The sequence below is a fragment of the Xenopus laevis genome, chromosome 5L (genome assembly GCF_017654675.1).
Source record: "Xenopus laevis strain J_2021 chromosome 5L, Xenopus_laevis_v10.1, whole genome shotgun sequence".
Taxonomy (NCBI): Eukaryota; Metazoa; Chordata; class Amphibia; order Anura; family Pipidae; genus Xenopus; species Xenopus laevis.
The window spans coordinates 46,325,152-46,349,177 of NC_054379.1; positions in this window are offsets into that span (position 1 = coordinate 46,325,152).

Below are 24,026 nucleotides of genomic sequence, written 5' to 3' on the forward strand. Positions count from 1 at the left end.
TTAATAAACACTTAATTTTCCCCTTTACTGTTTTTTGCTTCATGTACCATAAAAACTAATGCCTATACAATAGCAGGCATAACACCTGGTGTCCATTTCCCATGTGCCCCAAACCATGTCACTCTTCTACACTGACCGTAATCTGTCCAATTCAGGCGCGTTGGCGTCCAAATCGGTGTGCTGCTTTAATTGTCCCCTAGGTTCCGTGGCCCAGTTCAAGACTGTCTGTGGCCCGGTACTGGGCTCCAATGGTTGGGGACCCCTGATCCAGATCATTATTCTAATCTGTGATAAATATTGCATTGTTCTACTCCTCTGGGTCTGAACTTGAAGGCAAATATACCCAGTGGTTGGGGGTATATAGCCAACTTGGAATACCACAAGGGTCTGTTCTTGGTCCTTTGCTTTTTAATTTGTTTATATATGACCTTGATCTTGGTATGGTGTCCTTTTTTTGCTATGGATACTAAATTGTGAAAAACTACAAGACATTTATGGGCAGATTTAGCAAATATGTTTTTTTTTAGTCTAATATATTCGAATATACTCACAACTCAAATTGGAGTTTATTTGAGAAAACAAATTGATCATCTAATATTCAATTGAATGGTCCCAACCCAAAAATTCAAATGGAATTTGAACTGAATTTAAATCGAGTTTTCCCTCAGAAAAAAACTGTCAGGAAGGCAAATATTCAAATGGTTCAATGGACCTCTTTCATTGACTTATAAATGAAGGTTTTAGGTGATGAATATTTGAATTGGAACTGTTTCCATGGTCAGTGTTGGACTGGGGTGCCTGGGGTGCCTGGGGCCCACCAGGAAACCTCATCTTGAGGGCCCACACCCCCCCCCCAGTACAGAATAGAAGCCACAAATAAATATCAAAATTAAGATTTTTCTTAAAAAAAGAGACTGGAATGGACAAAACAATATTAAATTACAATATTTTGTTCTACTCTCCAGTTTGGAATTTCAGCATCAAACTGGTTGCTAGGGTCTACAACTCTAGCATGTTTCTTGGTGGGTTTTTTTCGTTAAGTACAAACACATTTTTTCTTTTTAAAAAAAATTATCTTACTGGTCCTTTAAGAACATGTCTGACCTCCTCTTTGGGAAAAAAAAAAAGGAAGATTATTTCATACTTACCGAGATCTTCCTTTCCTAGACGTACTCCATGTCAGTACGTTACGGGATAGCCCCTCCTCCCTGCTCCAATTAGAAGGAACCTCCCCAAGCCTTTAAAAGGCCAACCACACCCACCTACCGGCGTCTTTGTAACAAGCTCTTAAATTACCGGAAAAGAAAGGGCGGGTGTACTGACATGGAGTACGTCTAGGAAAGGAAGATCTCGGTAAGTATGAAATAATCTTCCTTTTTCCCTAGACGTACTCCATGTCAGTACGTTACGGGACATAGCAAGTTAACGTTATCCCATGGGAGGGAATATGCTTTAAGAAGAAACTGTAATAAGGAAAGGAGTATCTCTGACTAGATAGTCCACCATCATGCAAACTCCTTACCTTAATATAGAGAGTCCAGGTGAAAACCCCAGAATAAGTTCACCAGGCTAAGAATAGAGCTATAGTATAGCATATACTATAGAGAAAGAGAGAGAGAGCGCGAGAGAGAGATGTTAGCCCACTGAGAGTGAGGAACAAGTTAGCTCACTAACCACCACTTCACCCTCCAGAAGAGAGAGAGAGAGAGAGAGGAAGACAGTCCTGTAAAAGGCGAATTCAGCAAGCTGAAATACTTACTCTCCTACTCACCAAATAGCATTCATCACATGTATGCCTAAATTCAGTGCAAATTGCAAGGTACCTGTAAGAAACACTTGGTAGGAGTAAGAACCCAAAACAGACACAATATAGAAATGATCTACTTAGGATATATCCATAAATGTAGGATATCCAATGAACCCTGAGGTACCCAAGGCCAGTACCATAAATATCTTCATATCAGAATGCATGTTAGTCAGGACTGTTCTAACCGAAAGCAGATCCTAAAGATCGGAGACAAGGGCACCTGAGAAAATAATTGGGATTAGAATTCCTTACCCTGTGTAAGGTCCTGTGATGAGGCAGACTCAATTAACTGTAAAGAGTTGAGCAACTCCAGTACCTAAGAAAGAGCCCCTGTTGGTTGACCCAACCTAGTACTCTGAGAGGTATAACTGAATACCCCTAAGGTTACAGATCCCAATAACCACAGTGCAACTAAAGGACTAATTCCAAGATTTATGGAGGCAGATTATATGCCCTGGATAAATGTTTCTAGTCACCCACAAACCTGTGTTCTTTCTACCCATAAGGGACCCACTTATATGTGGAATCAACTATACTACATATTTAATCGTTGAGGCTGACCTTGGAACTGGAGGGACGCTATGGATGTTCCAGTAAGTGTCAGAAGGGCCTCTGATCTACTAGAGTCCTGCTGGGTCATATGTATCAGGAGTGGCACAGGAATGTGAATCCGAGAACAAACCAGGATAATAGGAGTGTTGTATCTGGAAGTTACCTGGACATTGAGCTCTGTGCGAATGTTTCAGACACAATTTTCAGCAGGTGTAAATGTAATCCCCCTAGCATAGGGAATAATGTGACAGACATGGTCAAAACAGACAAAAAAAAAAAAATACTTCCAAGCATCCCATTTGAAGCTAGACAAACCTGTATGACAGATACATAAAATATCCTTAATTCATTCTCAATGAAATTAATGACTAGAAGTGGTAAGAGATTACACTCTACTGTAATGACTGCAACCGTCCCACTTAAGGGAAGACTATGATCCTGCTCAGAAGAGCCAAGTACATTTTCGGCCGAAACAATAGGACAAGTAGCAACTGCAGTATGTAACTGTAAGGAGGAAAGATCCAAAACTGCTGGTGTTCCAAGAGGGCACAGACATAGAGAGGGAAAATAATTAACGCTCCTAGGACGCCTCCATCTGCTGTCCAATCAGTTACCTATCTGGTGTGGAAGAACAGCCAGCCCTGTATTCTAAAAAACCACTAACTAGGGGATTGAGAAATTGAAGAAAAAAATAAATAAATGGGCCCAAAATAAGTGCCTTCTGGACACAGAGCCTTAAGTCACAAAGCCGTTTTGATGATAGTATAAGGTAGTATAAGCAGAATATCCCTATCCTGGGCCAGACTTGAACAGAGGTCATCTCTATGGACTAACAAGACACTTTGAGGACTCCTATAGCCTGAAAACCCTTGGTTTGAAATATATACCTTATGCAAATTCCCAGTGGCCTGATATGTATGTGTACCCTGTCTCTATAGACACCCTGTATTGGCAGATAAAATGTCCCATCTATCCTGACATTAAGAATATCAGTAGAAATAGTATAGGAATAACACTGGGTAGTGGCTCCCCTCTCTAATTTGTAGGAGGCACTAAGGAGTCACCCTAGAAAATGGTAGAAATACATCTGGGGATCCTTCAGCCAAGCATAGAGAACTGTATACCTTGTTCTTCCTTAAACCTATGAATATGGAATTTCCACAGGTTGCACCCCTAGAAACTAGCCAGATGTCCTGGCTGCTATAGTGAAATTTATGGATGAAGAGTTCAAGTACTGATTGTTCCAGGAATCTTCAAAAATACTATATGTTGCATAAAAATATAGGTTTATTGAGCCAACGTTTCTGGTTCCAAAAAAGAACCCATCCCAAGGACACAAATCATATATAGATATCTGTGCAAACATATATATATACACACTCATATACATGCCTTAGTATTAAAATATATGCACCTGCCTATGGCCCTCTTATAGATGCAAACATATATGTTGCTTGGTAGACCAGTTGTATTATGGAGTTTATCCATTAATTGAGCATTTGTTCTGAAGGCAGTAGAATCCCCCTGCAGGATGTGGGCCATGGTGCAAGCATATATTAAAATATGTGATAATAATATGTACCTCGGTCAGAGTCCTAAGCTCCTGGTAGAGCACAGTACCCGACCCCAGAGCTCGAGCTGCGTGGGTAGTAATAAACTGCACAATTGACTGGGCAAAGCAATTATCTGGTCCTCCATTTGTTCAGGCAGTGATCGGTGATACAAGGCTGCTGAATCTGGAAAAATGTACATTCAATGGTCCCAAAAGTAGTACATACCTGTGGTTATTGTTAACCCAGCAATCCTTATGACAGACAGGCTTCAGAACTCCTGTAGTGTTTATCAAGACAAAGTTAAGCTTACCTGCCATTGGGAAAAAATATTGCCTAGTGTCTAATTTATTAAGCCATATCTTATCCCAGGAGCAATGCCATGGAATGAAAAGACATTCATATGTAGGTATTCCTATCAGTAGTCATCTGGATTAAACCTGAATGTACCCCAGAAACAATTACAACCCCATGTAATGCATAGTTTAGGTTAGCTGCAGTCAGAGCAAACCTATATCCGACCTTCATAGCCACCCAGTCCAGTGATCTACATCTATTAGAGCTACTGGTTCAAGGTGAGCAATAATTAGAGCATATCATACTGCAGAGAATAGGAGCATACCGATATGATCACAGCAACATGTAATACATAAAATATTAGCTACTGCTTAGGGCAAGCGTAAATCTGGTCCTAGCCGTTCCCAGGCCTGTGCTTTACATACCTTAGGGCTACCTATTCCAGGTGAGCCATAGCCAGGGTATATACTGCAGAAGAAAATATAAGCACAGATTCAATCACAGTAACATGAAATACATAGTTTATATTAGCTGCTGCTTAGGGCAAGCATATCTCAGGGCCTAGCAACTCAAAAGGCCTGTGCTCTACATCCATTAGGGCTACTTGTTCCATGAGAGAAATAGCCAACTCATAAACTGCAGAAAACCTGTAGTACATAGTTAGGTTAGCTGCTGCTTATAGCAAGCATGTATCAGGACCTAGCAGCAAGACAGATCTGTGCTCTACATCTCACAGGGCTACGTGTTCTTTGTGAGCAATAGCCAGAGCATAAGCTGTATAACAAAATAGTAGCACAGGTACAATCACAGCAATATGAAATACATAGTTAGATTAGCTGCTGCTTCGAGCAAGCATGTCTCAGGGCCTAGCTGCCAGCCAGACCTGTGCTCTACATCCTGTAGGGCCACGTTTTACCTGTGAGCAATAGCCAGAGCTTAAGCTGTAGAAAAAAATAGGAGCACAGGTACAATCACGGAAACATGAGGTCCATAGTTTAGATTAGCTGCTGCATAGAGCAAGCTTATATCAGGTCCTAGCATTCAGCCAGACCTTTGCTCGACCTCTATTATGGCTACCTGTTCTATGTGAGTAATAGCCAAAACATAGAATGCAGAACAAAAATATCGCAATACATATTATGGATTATCTGATGTTTATAGCAAGTATATATCAGAGCCTAGCAGCCCCCCAGCCCAGTGATCCATATTCAATAGGGCTACTGGTGTCCTATTTGTAAATGGCTTGTGCTTTCAGGCAGGAAACAATCATAACCAGGCACAGTGCAGATAAGCATATGAATATATAGCATGCAAGCAGTTAGTTAGACTTTAGTACACTGCAGAACAGCATATGGACACACTCCTTACCTGCTGCTCATTATGCAAGGCTGGAAGCAGACCCTTTAATGTCACAAATTCCAGGACACTCTATTGTTAACGGGAAAACAGGCCTCACAAGTTTACTGACAACAGCAGGACTTACCTGAGGCTGCAGCTTCCTCACCTGCTGAGTTAGAGAGTGGGCGGGGCCATCTCCACTTGCTTTAGCTGGACCTGATTATACTCAGCTGGTGTCTGCACTCAGTGGGGGGGTTGATTATACTCAGCTGGTGTCTGCATAGGCAGGGAACCCAAAGCAACTGCGTAGGTTATACTGAGGCGAATTGGATAATTAGTGTTGGTGCTTCCTGCACAGGCCCAAGTTTGCTATAATATGAAGCCTATAGCGAAACTTTTTTTTTTTTTTTTTTTATATATTTTTATTTTTTTTATTATTATTTTAACTACCTCCACCTTAGGAAAGTCTGTTGAGGGAGGCAGTTGGCCATGACCTGCCCCCATTAAAACAAAAATAAAACAAAGGTAACAGGGGGCAGTAAGGTTCAGGCCCCTAACTAATTAGCCTAAGTTAACTGCCACCTCCCTCGCCCATTCGTAAAAATGGGGTGTAGGGGCCACATACACCAGTGCCGCCTGAGGCCCTCTGGGCAGGTCGGGAGGGCACACGAATGGGGGGACAAGCACCTGCCACCCAATGCTCTTGATAGCAATACAGGAAGGCAACTGAAATACAGGCAGACAAGGAGTAGCAAACATTGCACCTCAGTGCCTTACCTGATTCAAAAGCTGAAGTTCAGAAGACTCCAGGTCTGAGGTAGTGTGCTGGGGGGAAAAAAGGTCCCATGGACCAAAACCCCTGTCCCTAGGACGCCTTCCGGGCAGGCCTAATGCTTTCCTAGGCGTAAAAGAGAAAAACAAAAATTTGCTTCTAATGATTGAGGCCTTTGTTCAGAGAACAAAGCCAAGAGCATAAGAGAAGGAAAAAAAAGACGCCGGTAGGTGGGTGTGGTTGGCCTTTTAAAGGCTTGGGGAGGTTCCTTCTAATTGGAGCAGGGAGGAGGGGCTATCCCGTAACGTACTGACATGGAGTACGTCTAGGGAAATCTTTTATCCCTCTCTGTTCATAGTCTAGTTTAACATCACTAGTAATCAAGAGCTCTCCAGCTAAACATAACTACAATATATTTTAATAGCCACGTTTCTTTATACAATCACTGGCTGGAGAGGAGTGATGTGAAAGCCCTTCAATACCACGGCAGTATTTCTCCCGCATCAATCAGCGAGGCCCAACCAGTAAATGGCTGCTTGCATTTACATAAAATATTCAGCCCACATTCAGTTTTTCCTCTACTTAACCATCACTATTAGAAGGAAGCTACAGTCATCTTGGTTAGAGGAGGCCATTTGGGAATGTGTAAGGCCCCCTGCAGATTGCTAGTTCTGTAATGAGGCTGCAGACTGTGCTATGCTTCCACATCCACTGCCCATCCAGAGTAGAGAAGGTGCCTGGGTGACGGGTGAGTGTGCAGAAGTTGTGCGGTGATCAGTGGATGGCGAATGACGGACCCGTGCAGGTCCAGCGTATGGTAAGGGGCCAACGCAATACTTGTTTCCCTCTGTATCGGTGCTTCTTCCAGTCACCTATTTGTTCTTCCGGTTTCTGCAATGGCCACTTCCACTTCACTGGGTGTGTGTGCGGGGGGGGTTGCGAGCTGATTGTGGGGGGGAGGGAGACCAGACACAGGTAACTATGTATCAGCATATAAAAAAAAAAACCTTGCAAGTCAGTGGGCCCTTTTTTTGCCCTGCCTAGGGGCCCACCAAGGCAGGTGCCCACCGGGTTTTCTCCCGGTGCCCCGGTAGGCCAGTCTGACCCTGTCCATGTCAAGGTGTTATAAATCTTGCAATCGAATTTACATTCGAATTGGGGGATTAAAATTCGAATATGTGAATTTTCACACAAAAAAACCAATTTGAATATTCTAATTCAAATTTGAATTTACTAATCGACCCTTAATAAATCTGCCCCTTAGAATAAAATTTAGAAATAGATAAATGCAAGGTTATATACTTGGGCAAAAATAACAAATGCAAGACATGCACTAAATAGAAATATGGTGGAGACTTACTTAGGAAAGGAAAAATATACCCCTCATGCAATGTAGGTCTCTATAAAAATATATTGCATAAAACAGTTCATATGTAAAACCCTTCTTTGTGTAAATAAACCATTTTCATTATAATATACTTTTTAGTAGTATGTGCTATTGGGTAATCAAAAATAGAAAATTGGCATTTTAAAAATATATTCCAGTTTGATAAGATTCTTTAATATGCCACTTAGTTTAACTCAAGTATTCAGTTTAGGGGTAAAATTTTCCTTTAACTACAAAGGGATTGCTTTTGTAGATAACAGACTTTACAACTCTAGGCAGGGTCAGTGTCTACTAAATATTATCAAGTACTTGATTACAAAATAAAAAAAAACCAAAATAAATCTATATTGAGTATGCAGTGTACTTATTGGACTCCTGTCCTTAAAAAAGGATATTAATGAGCTGGAAACAATGCAGAGGCCTGCAACTAAACTGATAAAAGTTATGGTTGTTTGAGGTTTTTGAATAGTCTTTACTAATATGTTAGAGGGTGTTAAAAACTGGATATTATTCACTATACCCTACTTTTCAAAGCATGCTGTATCTATTGTTTCTATCATTTAGAATGAGCAGTTTGTGCATAACCAAGTACATTGACAGCCTTTCTCTTAAAGGGCAACTAAAGTCTAAAATAGAATAATGTTAGAAATGCTGTATTATGTATACTAAATATAAACATGAACTTACTGCACCAGCAGCCTAATAAGACAAATGATTTATGCTTTCAAAGTTGGCGCAGGGGGCTGTCATCTTGTAACTTTGTTAGACATTTCTGCAATATCAAGAACATGCTCAGTGTGGTCTGGGCTTCAGTTGGGAGGTTAAGCTTAGGGATCATCATAAATTATCAAAACAGGACAAGTCAAATAATATCTGCCATAGAAGCCAATACAGCAAGACTGATTAACAATCAGAATATAGAGACTGCACTGCGTCTCTGGATACAAATCTCTACAGGGAATCCAACAATGCTGCTTGAGTTCTGGGAAGTAAGGTGGGGGGGCTCCCCTGCCATTTGAAAGTATGATCGTTTACCTGCACAGCAGTTGGGGACCATCTGACAATTCCTATCAACAGCAGTAAAAGAAGGGGGAATTGCACTGCATACAGTCAGGTTTATGATAAAAACTGTAGACATCTTTTAATTAAAGTATATTGGTGATAGATTTCTTTTTCATTAAAGAAAGTAAAAATGGGATTTTATATTTTTGCCTTTACATGCCCTTTAAAGAAACCGAAAAAGGCTTACAAAGGCACCAAGTGGTGATCTCAGGTAAAACAAGTTCATTAAACGCAGGTTCATAATATGAAATGACAGCTGCACTATTTGATCACCAGAATTGCTCTCTGAAATAGCAAGAGACACTGCATAATAATTTGCATTAATCTGCTCAGTTCATCTTAGTTGTCTAGTAATAAACCTGAGCATGTCAAAACATAAATGATAATTATCTTAAATTGTAATTTAATGCAAAATGATGATTATTCGATTATTATGACTGATTTCAATTTTTGGACACTGGTAAGTGGTACCATTGATTAACACACCAAAAATAATAAATAAGTGAGCTAAAAACCTGAAGAAATTGTGGCTCCATTGAGTTTGAGATTGGGGTAACAGAGTGAACTGACTGGTGCAATCCCTTGTGCAAGGTAAGTTAATTGTAAATGTATGTACAGTATAACGAAAAAAAATGAGAGGTCAGGAGCTACCCTATACTATAAAATAATTTTTCAATTGTCAGTCTAGTTATATAATTTATATGATACAATGCAAATGTGGTCTCCGATACAGTTTATTGGGAAAACAATTAGGAAATTGACCAAGAGGGTGGGTGAGCATAGAAGTGCCACCAAAAGGGCAAAAGATCTTATGGAATTTGATAAAAATGTCCCTTTTTTAAATGAATATTATGTTACGGAGCATGATTGTTGATTTGAAGGTAGTAAAGTGGTAGTGTTAACGAATAAAGAAAGAAGAGGAGAACTGGATAATAAATTGATGCAGATGGAACAGGAATTTTTTTTTAAGTTTCATGCTGTGGCCCTTTTTCAATTCAGATGAATTGAAGGGGGTATAAAAAGTGAGGGGATCTATTGTAAAAATGAAACTCTAATATAAGCTTCATCTTACTGAAATAATGCACTTTCTAAATACAAATAATTAAAAATCCTGTACCATTTAAGAAATAATCAAATTACTCCACAACCTGTCACTCTTCATACTCTCGTCATGCTGAGGTCTGGGTCCGATTTTGATTGACAGGTAGGTCTAATGCTTCTTTTCGGGGGGGCTCTCTTTCTGAGCAGAATAACTCAAATAATCAACTCCAGCAAAAACAAAAGGTAACAAAATAACAGACTCTGGAAAACACGCTGCATGCAGAGTCCCATAATCATGGGGTCAACCAGAAGGAAAAATCATATCTGTTGGATGCCAAATGAAGGATCACCAATTGACTTTAAATGCTGCCATTCTCACAGTATTAATATGTAATATTTCCTTGTAATTGTTGCTGCTGAGTAGTCCCCAGCAGAATGTGGGTTCTTTTTTCGAACTGTACTATTCCTTTACTTTGTGCAATAACTTACACACACAGAAGTAATAGTAGAATTAAATAGATTTACTTGGCTTAATATGAAGTGTTACAGAGCCAGTTCTGCATCAATTCAACAGGCGTAGTGGAGCCCCACAACCTTTGGTGTGTGGCATTCAAGTTCCTTATAACAAATCGATGATCCAAATTCCTGGCAACCATTTATGAGTTACTAACCCAAAGTTGAGGGTGTCCTTTTATACTCAAGATCTGAAGAGACCTCCAACCTTGAATGCTGACCTATGTAATAAATTAGCATGAACTTTGTATCTTTTGTTAACCAGGACTCAGTTTGTTACTCAATCTGAGTCAGCTGTCTGTTTATTCATTTTTAATGATATTTGCTGGTTAACCCTACTTTTGTTTGCAACACAACATTTGCTCACAATAAAAAGGACACAAGGTCATTGAATTCAACTTTCCCCAAACTGTTTTTACTTTACTCAAACTTAAGGTTTGATTCACTATAAATCAGATATATCTATTGAAAATCATTATAAAAACCAGTATAGAAAATCCCCTACACTACATTCTGTCATTCCCAGGATTGGGTCATGCTGTTACTCTTTCTTTTCCAGACCTAGGGATTGAGCTTTTGCATTAGTGGGAATGCAGCCAATGCCGTCAATATCACAGTAAAAAAAAATTTGATAAATGTGTAAATTCCTTAAAAAGCTTTCCTGACTGTACAGAATATTTGAACTGCTGAAATTGAAAGTTCAATTTTTTTTAATAAATGTGCACTTATGTTTAAAGGTTTTAACCAACACCTAGATGCAATTACATCATCTTGACGTATATGACAAAACCAGATTTCTTATGGCAAGCATCAGTGAGCCTGTACAGCCTGCTCTGCTGAATATTCTGCTCAGTAAAGGGCCTAATGGAACAGGGGAGTCATGGAAATAATACCAGCCTTGAGCTGCCTGAAATTCCAAGTTCCCTTTGTGGATTCTGTCAACACATGCATCTGACCTTTGTCTAGTAAACTGCTGATTGGTTGCTATAAGTGACTAGACCTGTAGAAAACTTTGCACCTTTTATTACAGAACCCAATTATACTGACAAAACAAGATGTCTGTTCCTCCTAATATTCTAAAGTGTTATGGGCTCCTGCTTTTTTAACATAACAAAGTAATGCAATAATGCAGTGACTTCTTCCAGGCTAAAAAGCAATGATTTTTACCACTTATTACAACTGAAATACCTTTTAATTAAGCTAAGGGTCACAATGGTCTCCACAACTTACTTGTCAATTTCAGATATTTTGTCTAGGACATATCAAGGTGAGAAGTCTTCATGTTGGACATAAACTCAGTATTATTTATCTACTGCCAAAGATAATTCTTTCTTACTCTTACTCATGTTTTTAAAAGCTTTTACAGATTGTGAGTGATGCTTATATATCAGAAGACACAATAAACCTTGTATTCAATTTTTACAAAATGCTAAGATAAATAAAAGGTTGAGAACAAAAACCTTATTAATGAAAATATAAGTCAGGGGCCTCTTAATCATGCTTAAATGGTGTAAAAAGCAATGTATAATAAATGTCATGTTTATAATGCTGTGTATTTTCTTTCCACCGAATTGCTGCATTTAACAATTTTATTTTACATTATATATATTGATGACATAACGCATTTAAGTCAAAGGGAAACATTCAGGTGGTAAAAACAGCACACACAATTTAGTATGGATAATGAAGGGATTTTTTTCTGAGCTTCAAGGAGTTGGTTTCTCTTTAACGGGGTTGTTCACCTTCCAAACACTTTGTTCAGTTCAATTGTTTTCAGATTGTGCTTCAGAAATAAAGACTTTTTTCAATTCAATTCCATTTTTTATTTTTTAAGTTTTTCCAAAATCTAAGTTTAAAGGAGAACTAAACCCCTTTCTAATAAAAACCCCTACCCTCCATAGTCCACCCTCCCTGCTCCCACCTGCACAGGAGTAAACACAAGTAAATACCCTTAAGCCGGTAATTACCCCTTGTTGCAAAGTCAACGAAGCAGAGCTCACGGGGGCCATCTTTAGCCGCTTCGGTAATCTCAGTAAAGAAGCTCCGTATCGGCTCATGCGCAGTTGGAGCATTTTCCCGGTTCGCTACAATTGTACATGCGCTGAAAATTACGAAAATTACATAAGGCCCGGAAGAAGACCCGAATATTTGATTATTTATCAAAGTCCGATTTTATCACAACATTTTCTGCTGCAAACTCCGATCAAATCCACTCGGGTTTTTTACGCTTATTTATTATTACATTTTCCTGAAAATTTGCTTTGCGGAAAAAAACAGAAAATTATTGTGACTTCTCCTATTGACTTATATGCAATCTTTACAGGTCTGAGATGCTGGATTTTCTGATTCTGACTTTTCCATCCTCTGGGTTTAATAAATTCCGAAAAATTTGTGATTTTTTTAAAAGTCAGATTTTATTAAAAAAAAATCACAAATTTTTTGTGATTTTTGCATTCAGAGTTTCGTAAATAACCCCCATAAAATTGAGGAAATGTGCTGATTTTTCATTAAAGTGAAAGCCATTAAAACTCGTATGTACAATTTTAATTTTGGGGTCTCTACATGCCACATATTTTGGTAATTACCCCTTGTTGAGCGTATAGGGCATCCAATTGTTCAGAAGACCTCTGCCATTAAAAATTATGATGTTTTATCTTGTATCTAAGGATGTGTAAGATATAATATGCTGTCATAGCAAACATATTTAACCATTTAGAATCCACCATATAATTTTTAAGTTTTGGTAACTTCTACATTTTGGTAATTTACTGTTGTGGGTTCTTGATCTATTGAAGACAGAAATCTCCATAAATGTATACATATATACAAAGCATGCAATTTTGGCTTTGAAAAAATATTTCTGTGCTTATTATAACATATATTTCTGATATATTATGAAAGATAAGAAAAAAACAATATTTTCAATTTTTAGAGACTTTTATCTTGAATTTAAACAACAATATATAGTTTTCTGGCCATCAGTGAAAAGCTTAACTAAACATTCATGTGCACCTAAACCATCACATAACTAGATTACTGATTTTACTAATAGACAACGTAATAAAAATCATTATTGGAAGAAATATGGACAATGCAGACAAAAACAATGAACCCACAAAAGAAATAAGCAACCAATTCTCCAGTAGTAAAAGGCTACAGAGGTCATTTCCCGCCATACTTGCAGTGAGCTGAGTGCCGTTTCTCCGTGTTTTTTTCTCATAATGTAGCATTTTCCCCACAATTCCAGCACTGTTGACACAGTTTTATTGCACCTTATGCAATTGCACCCAATTCACCAAAATTAATGCAACTGCACATTCACTTCATTACGAATCAGACACAATCACGTTGAAGACCACTTGAGTAATTTCCAGGGTTCAGCAAGCGTGTGACATGTCTGCCTGATTCTTTAGACACAAGTGGAGCTATCACCTGCAGTTGTCCCCTTGTGTTTTTTTGTTTGAACTAGTTCTCAGTGTATGCCATTAAACTTCCTAATTAAAAAGTTATGTTTGCACCAATAATATGACATATTCAACCAGCATAGCATTGTGCTATGCATAATTATGCTTAGTTAAAACTAGTAATTTAATAACTGTATAAAGAAGAATATTATATTGTGAAGTCACAGTTTCTGTTCTGATTAATGAAACTTTTTTCATTTAAGACTTTTATTATATTTACCAATAAATATGTACTAATGTAATCTTCTACTTCACTGCATTATGCACTGACTCACACATAATACTGCAATTACTTTTACTTTAGCTGGAGGATTAACTTCCATTCAAGTAAGTAAATGTCTAACCAGCCGTTAATGGTCCCATAGTTAGACATTTGCTTCCTGTTTTTACAGTTGGGGGGGAACTAAGAAACAGAACAGTTGTACATTTATTGTCAAATGTTACATCTGCAGTTGTTGGGAGAGATTTCTTTAATATCACAGCCTATGCCTGATTGTAGACAGTAACTACCATATAACAGACCTGGTTTGGACCACAGGGCCTACTGTATGAAAGGTCCCCCACTCAAGCCCCTTCTACTGGTTTAACTTTTGGGAGAGAGGCCAGTCAAGTGGGCTGGGGCAGGATTACCCACTAGGCGCCCAAGGCGCTTGCCTAGGGGCCCTGTTCTCCTGTCTGAATGTGGAAAATGTGTGTGACTTTGGATGCAAATGCGATCAGATCACAGATCCGAATTATCCAATCCCATCACTCAATGGTTCCTTTCAGCTGATGCCACTGACGCAGCTACACAGTAGCGTATCTACAAGTGACATCACGCATAGGGGCAGCAAACTTTTGGGGACCCCAGAAATGCATAATTTTTTTAGGTCTACCTCTGCTCCTACAAAACACGAGTTCCACTAATAATACTCCCATCAAGAAGGCTACTACACAACTGATATGTCTCCTCTCTGATAATTTCATCAGGTGCTTCCCCCAAACACTTCCCTTATGAAGATCTTGCAGGTATTAAGCTAATTCTCCTCATATTTCACACAGTAAAACAATCAACCATTTCCTTAAACCTCCTAAAATGTGATATTTATATATTATAATATATGTGTTGAGGTTATTGAGAAATGGCTGTGTTTACACCACTAACACTGTGTTCAGGGGGTATTATTATTATTATTATTAGGACTGATTGACACTGGGGGGAACTATATGGAAGTGCAAGAGGAGCATGTTGAAGAAAGTACTGTTTATAAATGGGATTTTTTGAACAACTGACTTTGGGGAAATTTGCAGGCCTGCAAATAATAATTTACTGCCAGGCTTGCAAATGATAATTTACTGAAGAAGGTGCAAAATACCATAGACAGCCTTACAATCCTGGGCATAAATTGAATGCAAACTAACCCTTGCAAGGTCAACAATATACTGCAAAAGACAGGATGCATAATACCTATAGGCAGTCCACCAATACATTTCAATTGGATGTTTATATAATATTCCCAGACAGTTTAATAATATAGTGCAATGATCTGCATGACTATTTACACGGACAGTTCCACAATAATATGCATCCTAGGGACAGACTAACAGACCTATGAATTTTCTCATTTGCACATTGCCACGATTCACTCGATTCATTACGGTGAAAAAGTTATTCCATTTTTTTTGCTGTGATCAGGTTTTTTTTAAAATTTCTTAAATAATATCTCAATAGACTATAATATAATTTTTAGTAGCTTTTACAGAACTTACATATATCTTCACCAATTTTATATAAGTGAGCTAAATAAGAATTATATGGAAAAAGCAGATGAAACTGGGAGAAAAGGCTTTACTGAGTGCACCACTTTGCAATGGATAAAATGAAAGATTGCTTCTTCTAGCTTCTATTCATGAACATAAATTAAAAAAAGATGTCTTGAGGATTTCTGCAAGATGGTGTGGGAAGATGTTGTTAAAATAAATAATTGGATCTCTCTCATTATAATGAAAGAGTTTGGGATATATTTACCTGCAAATGTATATTGTTAGGAACCACTCATTTTAATTGACTTTCTTGCAGAATGTCCTAGTATCCTGGAAAGCAGAAACTAATATTTATACTAGGAATCACCAACTATAGTTTGGAAGACTAAAAACCATAGAGTTTTTACTTTCCGAAGTTTTGTATTAGAGTTTTCTTTGGTTTTTACATTTCATAAGAGTAAAAACTTATGTGCGACAAAATAGAAATTCAAATGCTAGTGAATAGGCCCCTAAGTCATACGGGAAATGTAATAAAAGTCGTTAACAGAAGAATATTTGATATGCTAAAATGTATGCCTTTAAGTGAATAAATTGTATTTGCATGAATTTAATATAGCTTTTGAGAACCTGGAAATTGCTTAGCCACCACTTCCAGATTATGAATTTTATACTTTTTACCAGTGTGCAGTGTATGTAATAAAATGTCTTACTTTTTTTTTTGTTCTAAAAGATTATGCTATCTTCAAGTATGCCTTTAAAATTTGCACATTTAAAGTTTGCAGTTTAATAGCTGTCTAATGAAGTGAAATGCAAATTTTTATTTGTGGACATTTTTTCTCCGTTTATGGCATTTATTTCATTTCCCCTGTAATGTTGTAAAAAAAAAAGCACAACAATGTCAACACTGGGTTGTAGAATGTCTCTTAAGAATATATTCCAGTCATGCTGCCCAACAGCATTTTGCTTGTTTGGCCCTTTTTAAGTTCTGGAGCTTTAAAGTTACCATTATCAGCTTCATAAAAGGAAATGTATCTTCTGCAGTGTCCTTTTGTCCAACTCTGCTGGGCCAGGTGAACAACCTGTAGGGTTGCTCACTATAATATACCTGACAGTTGCAGTCCCAGCCCAGCAGCAGCCTGATTGGTTGTAGTCAGCCAATCAGGGCTGGCTCTGCTTTATTTAAGGCCAGCCCTCTGTACACTCCTTGCCTGAGCATTGGCTTCCCAAACTAGCAGTGTGGCATTGTCCTTAGCTAAGGGTTCCTGCTCTAGCTTCCTTGCCTTGCCTTGCCTTGTCTGAACTCTTCCCTGTCTTGCCTGACTCTGAACCTTGTCTTGTCTTTATCTGCCTTACCTTCCCCTTCCAGTTCTGCTTTGTCTTGCTTTAAACCTTGATCTTTCCTTGCTTTAATTTTGCCTTGACCTTGCCCTGCCCAGCTTTCCTTGCTATTCTGAATCTTGCTCTGCTCCTCACTCCAAACCTGAACTTGAGTTAACCTTATTCTGCCTTGACCTTGAACTGACCTTGCCTTGCCTGTTCCAGATTCCTGCTTTCTGTTCTGCCTTGTACCTAACCCATCCTTTTGCTATCCAGTCCTCTCGCTATCCAGTCCTCTTGCTTTTCTGCTTTTCTGCTCCCATCCTCTCCTTCTGCTCCAGTCTCCTTCTGCTCCAGTCTCCTTCTGCTCCCGTCTCCTTCTGCACTCTATCCCCAGTTTGATCCGATAAACGCCCCCACTGTCCTGCCCCATCCAATCTGTTCCTGTCATGACCTTCACCCTCTTCATCCTGTCCAGTCCAGTCCTGATCTTTGCCCTTTCCTTCCTATTTCGCTCCTCACCTGTTCCAGTCTGACTCATCGCCCTCGCCCTGCTCTTTTCCTGTCTGTGTCCTGTGGGTTCAGCCAGCTCTTGCCTAAAAGACTCACTTTCCTCCTCCTGCCACCCCCTATGTTATCCCTTACACCTTTAGTGTAAAAAATAAGACTTTCTGACCAATGTGATTTCTCTATGGAGCGTAACATGTTTTTTTGCAAAATGTATTTTGTAAAAACTCATCTATTTGGATGTGTATTTGAAGAGCTCACCAAGTAGATCATGTGGTCCAGGTGCACCAGCCCCAGACCCCCAGCTTCAGGGAGCAACAAACCGAAACACAGCAAAAGAACAGCTCTGTCTGGCACTCAAGGGATCCACAAGGCCAGAAATACAGTATAAGTTAAAAAAATTAAGTATTTATTTGTTATATTTAAAAGGTACATCTCCATAGGCGCTAAGCGTTTCGTACTCAATCATGGGATCTTCTGCCTGAAGTGAACATTTAACTTGTTTGTTATTTATTACAGTCAATTAATTTATCACAGTTTGCCACAGTACTAAAAACCCAACTCCTCGAGTCTTCAAGCTCTTAAAAACTTTTAAACAACCATTTGACTTTCTAAGCAACATTCCATTATATATTAATTACAAATGTTCAAGAGTTTTAAAGTCATTTGTAAATATAACTGCTATTGAAAGCAGTATCTGCTCCTCCCCTTCTGTTCTGTGCCCTGGTTGTTCTGACTTTTGAAACAAATAGAGCAGAAGTCAGCTGATTAACAAGCTTGAAAACACATGCAATGCTGACGTCTGCTACACCTTTTAGCAGAAAGAAAGAGAAAGAACCGGAAGCGCTGGAACAGACAGAAAAATACTGCTTTGACTTGCAAATGCATTTACAAACATCTTTAAAGTATTTTTGTGAACATATATTTGAAAACTGCCCAAAATATTTTTTTTTCATTTGGCAAAATGTTTACTTTAATCAAGGTACATTTACATGTATATTGGAAAGTTTGTTTTAATAGTTTAATAAGTTTAATAACAGTTACTTTCATTATGCAAAAAAATATTTTTTGGATGGTGAAACCCTTTAAGGATATTGCATCTTGCATCACCTGTGATGCATCCAAGTCCTGTTCTTCCCTTCAATGAGGCCTCTGGTAACCCTAATTTACTCCAACATGCATTTGGCCATGGACATCCTTGTTTACCTGACACTCTCAGAAGGTAATGCTGGGGCTCAATATATAGTGAACGTTCTAGACTGCTTGATGATTCTACCGGTTACTCCTTGTCTACGCCTGGCCCTAGAAAGACATTTCCCTGGAGATGACACATGCCTGGATAGGAAGTAACAGTGAGATAACTGGTGAGGGCTTTTAAATGTGGCATGTTTCTGAAATAAACATATCTCTTCAGCTACAGCTGTTTCCAACACAGATAATATATACATAAGGTTGCCAGAACCTTTTAAAAATTTGTGGATAATTTTTAACTGTAATTTGCAATTATTGAAAACTGATAGCATTTGAATTAATGGCAGCCAATGTAGCTCTTCTAGAATGACTTTTTACGTGATCTGGTAACCCTTTTACTAATGTCAGCATCACCACAGCTGGAGAGGCTTTTTCACTACTTAGCTGGATACATATAAAATGGCTGATAGGGAAAATATATGTAATTATTTATAGAATAAATTGTAATATAACTGTAATATGACTATCTAGTCACAATTAGCTTTTATTTTAAATAGTGTAAGGAAAGCAACCCAACTTAAAGGACCAGTAACATCATTTTTTTTTCACAATAAAAAATAATTAATGTACATTACTTACTCTCAATATGCTGCCCTTTCCTGCAGTTTCGGCAAGACACCCGAAAAAACTCAAACCGGCGCTGTCCCACGGCGTCCAAAGGGTCTCCACCATTTTCTGGCTTCATCTTCTTTCTCCTACCCTACGTGCGCGCAGCTGTGTGCCTCTTCCGGTTCTTCGTGATGTCACTTCCTCTCTCACTGCTGTTCCCTCAGCATGTTCCTGTCACACAGCCATTGACTCCGTGTGCGTCTCACTGCAGTTCCCTCACCCAGCCTTAAACTTTCCTCCCCCTCCTCTGTATTCTTCTCACTGCCGTTCAGTCACGCAGCCTTCTCCTTTCGTCACTCCCCCAGAGTTTCTTGACAAGCCTTCCTTTCTTCGTTACAGAATTTATTTCTGCCCCCCCCCGCAGGCTTTCTTTATTGGCACCCTTTCTGTCCCAGCAGCTTTCTGTGCCAGCTGTTTTGAAGCCCTCCCCCCCAGCGTTACTCCGTGCAGCCTCTCTCTCCACAGCTCACGCTGCCTTGTCAGAAGTTGTGCCTCTGCTCTGTGTGTGACGTCCTGTTCCTGACTTCCGGTGCTGTGTGGAGGAACAGTGTCGGGAACGTGCACGCAGGGGTGAACTGATCGCCGTATCGCCGGTTTCCAAGGTAATGGAGAAATAGTATTTTGAAATTTTTTTTTAAAAAAACGCTAGGTATTTTATAGGGCATTATTAGGGCATGTCCATTATTTTTATCATATAGAATGTATTTTTTAGATAAAATTTTTTGATGTTACTGGTCCTTTAAGGGACACTTAGATTACAGGTGTAATTATGACAGTATCTTAGGCAGTGCAGTAGGTTACTGAGCACAATATCTGTAACAATGTACTGTTGCATTTTGTTGAGCATGATGTGCCATTATTATCTGCTTTAACTGTATGCAAGGAGCAGAAAGAGTATATTTTTGTAATAGTGTTTTTTTGGTTTCAGTCACTAGATAAAGCTGTTAGGTAGTGCATACTCCTGGGAGGCACTTGGAGGAGATGTCCGTAAATAGGGACTATATAAGGTAGAGAATAGTGTGCCATTTCTTTTTTGGCTGATGTGGAAATTGAATGATGGCAGGGAGCCTGAAAATTGCCACTTCAGTGAGGTACCTGAAAGAATTAGTAGCTAGAGTAAGTAGGGATAGGTTAGATGCATGGAGCTCCTAGTAAGTGGTGAGAGATATCGGTAGGCCAGATAGTCAAGCAGTAATAAAGGGAACAGTGCCCTGGCAGTACTTCGTCAGACAGGGACCAAGAGAAAGAGGGAGCTAGTTTAAGTAGTGTCTAGTACCTCAATGCAAGGCTGACTACTGTGTCCAAAATCTATACCATGAAGAGCCCCTGAACTGAAGAAAGAGACAGGGAGAGAGGCAATAGGCATGCCAGGTAGGCTTGAAGCCGTTGTTCTGTTTTAATGATGATAACTGAGGGATTTTACTACTGTTGAAGAAGCTATATTGATGATTATGAATGAAATTGTTTCTGTGTTCATCTGCAAGACCATGTGGACATGCAGTTTATTAATCTCTAAGCGCAGTGGCCAACAGGGAGATTTGTCACCCACCATTATTTATGCACGGTTGCAAGCAACAAATTTCCCAAAAATCCATCTCCATTGGAAATAACTGAAATCACTAACAGTAAAACTAAGGCAGTGGCCACCCGGGAAATTTGTTGCCTACGGTTATTTATGCACGACTGCAAGTATCACATCTCCCAAAAATGCATCTCCATTGGAAATAACCAAAATCTCAGGCGGTAAAACATATCTCAAAGTTTCCTGAAGTGTTCTCCTGAGGAAACTTTGAGCGACTTCGGAAGAGCAAAGCGATGATCACTGCAGGTGATTTCAGTTATTTCCAATTGAGATGCATTTTTAGAAGATAAGTCGCCTGCATCCTTATCGCGGGTGACAACTCTCTCCATCAGCCACTGCCCTATTGTTTTACCTCTGGCAATTTCCATTTTTTCCAATGGAAACTCTTTTTCTGGAGATTTGCCGGTTGCAGTCGTGCATAAATAATCGCAGGTGATAAATCTCCCCATCGCCCACTGCCATAAATGTGTAACTACAAGTCTGATCTCTATGTAATCATTGTGCATACCCCAAAGGGTTAATTTGACAAGTGGTTACACATTACAAAAGTTATTGGGCACATCATTAAATGTAAACCTATCAAAGGTATCCTAAAAACAGAGGGTATTTAACTTCCATCTCGATCATGGAGCTCCTTGTAAATATTTGAATTGGATTTTCATAAAGAACGGTGGGCACAGCAGAAGGCTTGTGGTATCTATAATCTATCTGCCAGTTATAAGTATTCATTACATAGGAAGTTCTTTTGCATTCCAAAACATAACCGTGATGGAAATTAACTTTGAATATAATTTTCCTCTCATGGATAAAGATACTAAATATAACCAATTAAAAATTCTGTACCGTTTATTAATGGTAATGAAGTTACTCTTCAGTAACCCCCCTCAGCATATTCTAGGGAGAACACACCAATGTATTTGATCTGTCTGACTCCAGCTCCTGCATAAAGAGAGACATTGAGAGGGGGTTAGTGAAGAGCAACCTGATTATTTCAGAAACAGTAAAGTATTATTAAATGGATATATTTCAAAAGTTTCTTATTTCCATTAGATACAAATTTGATCGAATTTTCGCTGCAATTTCGCAAATTTATTCGCCGGCGGTGAAACACGGAAATTTGCCGCAAAGTTGCACCTGGCAAATAAATTCTCCCATCACTACATATATCCATTAGCAGTATTTTATAAGGAATATGTCATAACTTCAGACCATGCAAAAATACCCATCTTTAAAAGTGTCTAAACTGGATGAGGTTTAGCATTTCTTAGTGTAGTTGAGCAATTCCAGTGTCGGACTGGCCCAACGGGATACCAGGAAAACTCCTGGTGGGCCCAGGTGTCAGGGGGCCTCTTGTTTTTAACCGTTTGGCCTATTTCATGGTCATTCCCTATTTTTTAGGCTTAATAGTGGAAGAATAGCGTATAGTAAGTAGATATAAAAGACTAGGAGAATAAAGAGGTTAAGTTAGGAGAGGAAAAATAATAGTTTGGATAGTGTGCCCATGATCTAAGGTTTTCTGGTGGGCCCACAATCTGAGGTTTTCTGGTGAGCCCCTGGCATCCCAGTCCGACACTGAGCATTTCTATTATAAATATTAGCTGTATGATTCATTTACGCCCAAGAGCTCTCTTGGGTCTCAACAAAGCAGAATTGGAAAGAGTATTTTGCAGCTTTTCTGTTAATCTGTGCTGCCAGCAGGAAGTGATAAAGGCTATCTTGTCTAAAGATACCAATGCCTTTGTTTTATTATGATATTCATCTCTGGACTGTCTGAAATCTGGATTATACGTTCCATGCTTAGAAAATGCACAGTCAGTACTACTAAATGTTAACATGATTATTTAACTTCTTACGGTTTTCAATATTGAATCCTCTCCATGTTGCCATACATTCTCAAGGTTTGTCATTATCTCATTATATCTGATAATTAGTTTGGTATATTAACAGAAGAAATCAAAGTCAAATTAAGGACATAACCTCATGAACCTGAAGCAGGTGGCAAATTAAGCCTGCTGTTTAACAAAATATAAATGAAGCAGTGTATGGTGACATAACTGATTCTTCAATTAAAAGTGTATACAACTAATTATTTTTTTTCAGCTGTGCAGAAGTTCATACAATAATTGCCTGTTTCATTCAACCTGTGTCACTGTTAAATACATTTGGAACTTAAAGTTAGATAAAGAAATTCTTGATTACCAGTAATTATCACAAAAGCCTGGGCCAAGGGCAACACAATTTTAGGGACGGCATGCCACCCAGCTGCATCTACTACCTACTAAGGAGGCAGGAGCAAATTAGGATCGGGGAGGGAAATCGCATGATTTATGTCACAAAAAAGGAAGTAAGAAATGTTTTCACCTTCCCACCCCTAGTTTGCACATGCAAATTAGAATTCAGATTCTAAATAGTGGATTCAGTGCATCCCTACCTATTTATGCATATAGAACAATTGTAATTTAAGTATAAAAGCCACAAAAGTACTCAGGGGTAGACTTCCACGCTCAAAATACTGAGGATATTACTTACCAAAAATCAATTGCAACCAGGATGTAAAGATAAAGTGGAGCTGTCACTGCACAAAGTGTTCTTTAAATCTTTATGAAGCTTTTGCCTAATAAAATCTTAAAAATAACTTTGTGCTGTGACACTTTCACTTTTTGGGTAGCTCCCACTTTCTCAGAGAGCATCCTCCCCATGGAATAAAAGAATATCCCATTATTTCAGTGAACAACACTTTCTCTGGGGTTATCTTTATTTTATTATTACTCCTGGAATGTTCTGACCATTAAATAAACATACTAGACTAACTGTAGAACATCTTTATCTGCTGCCAGCAGAAAACATAAATGGTATATTTATTTATCATACCTTCATTGTATAAACACATTATTCTCAGCACATTGCTTCATGGTGGTGTTATACAAATACTGAGATAAAAAAGGAAAACACAAGATTGTTCTTCTATAAGACTACAGTATGTACCCAAACACTGCATGGTCGCTGTGCGAGTCACTGTGGAACCCATCAATATGTTTGGAAACCCCAACATGCAAACCTCAAAAGTAAAGTTGCATTATATAATAATTATTTTTGGTAACTGATAACCTGTGGAAAATATTCAGGTAACATTTAAATAAAAAGAAAAGACAATTTCTCACAACACTGAGACAATACTTTTACTATGATTTAAAGTGGACCTGTCACCTACACATAAAAAGCTGCATAATGAAA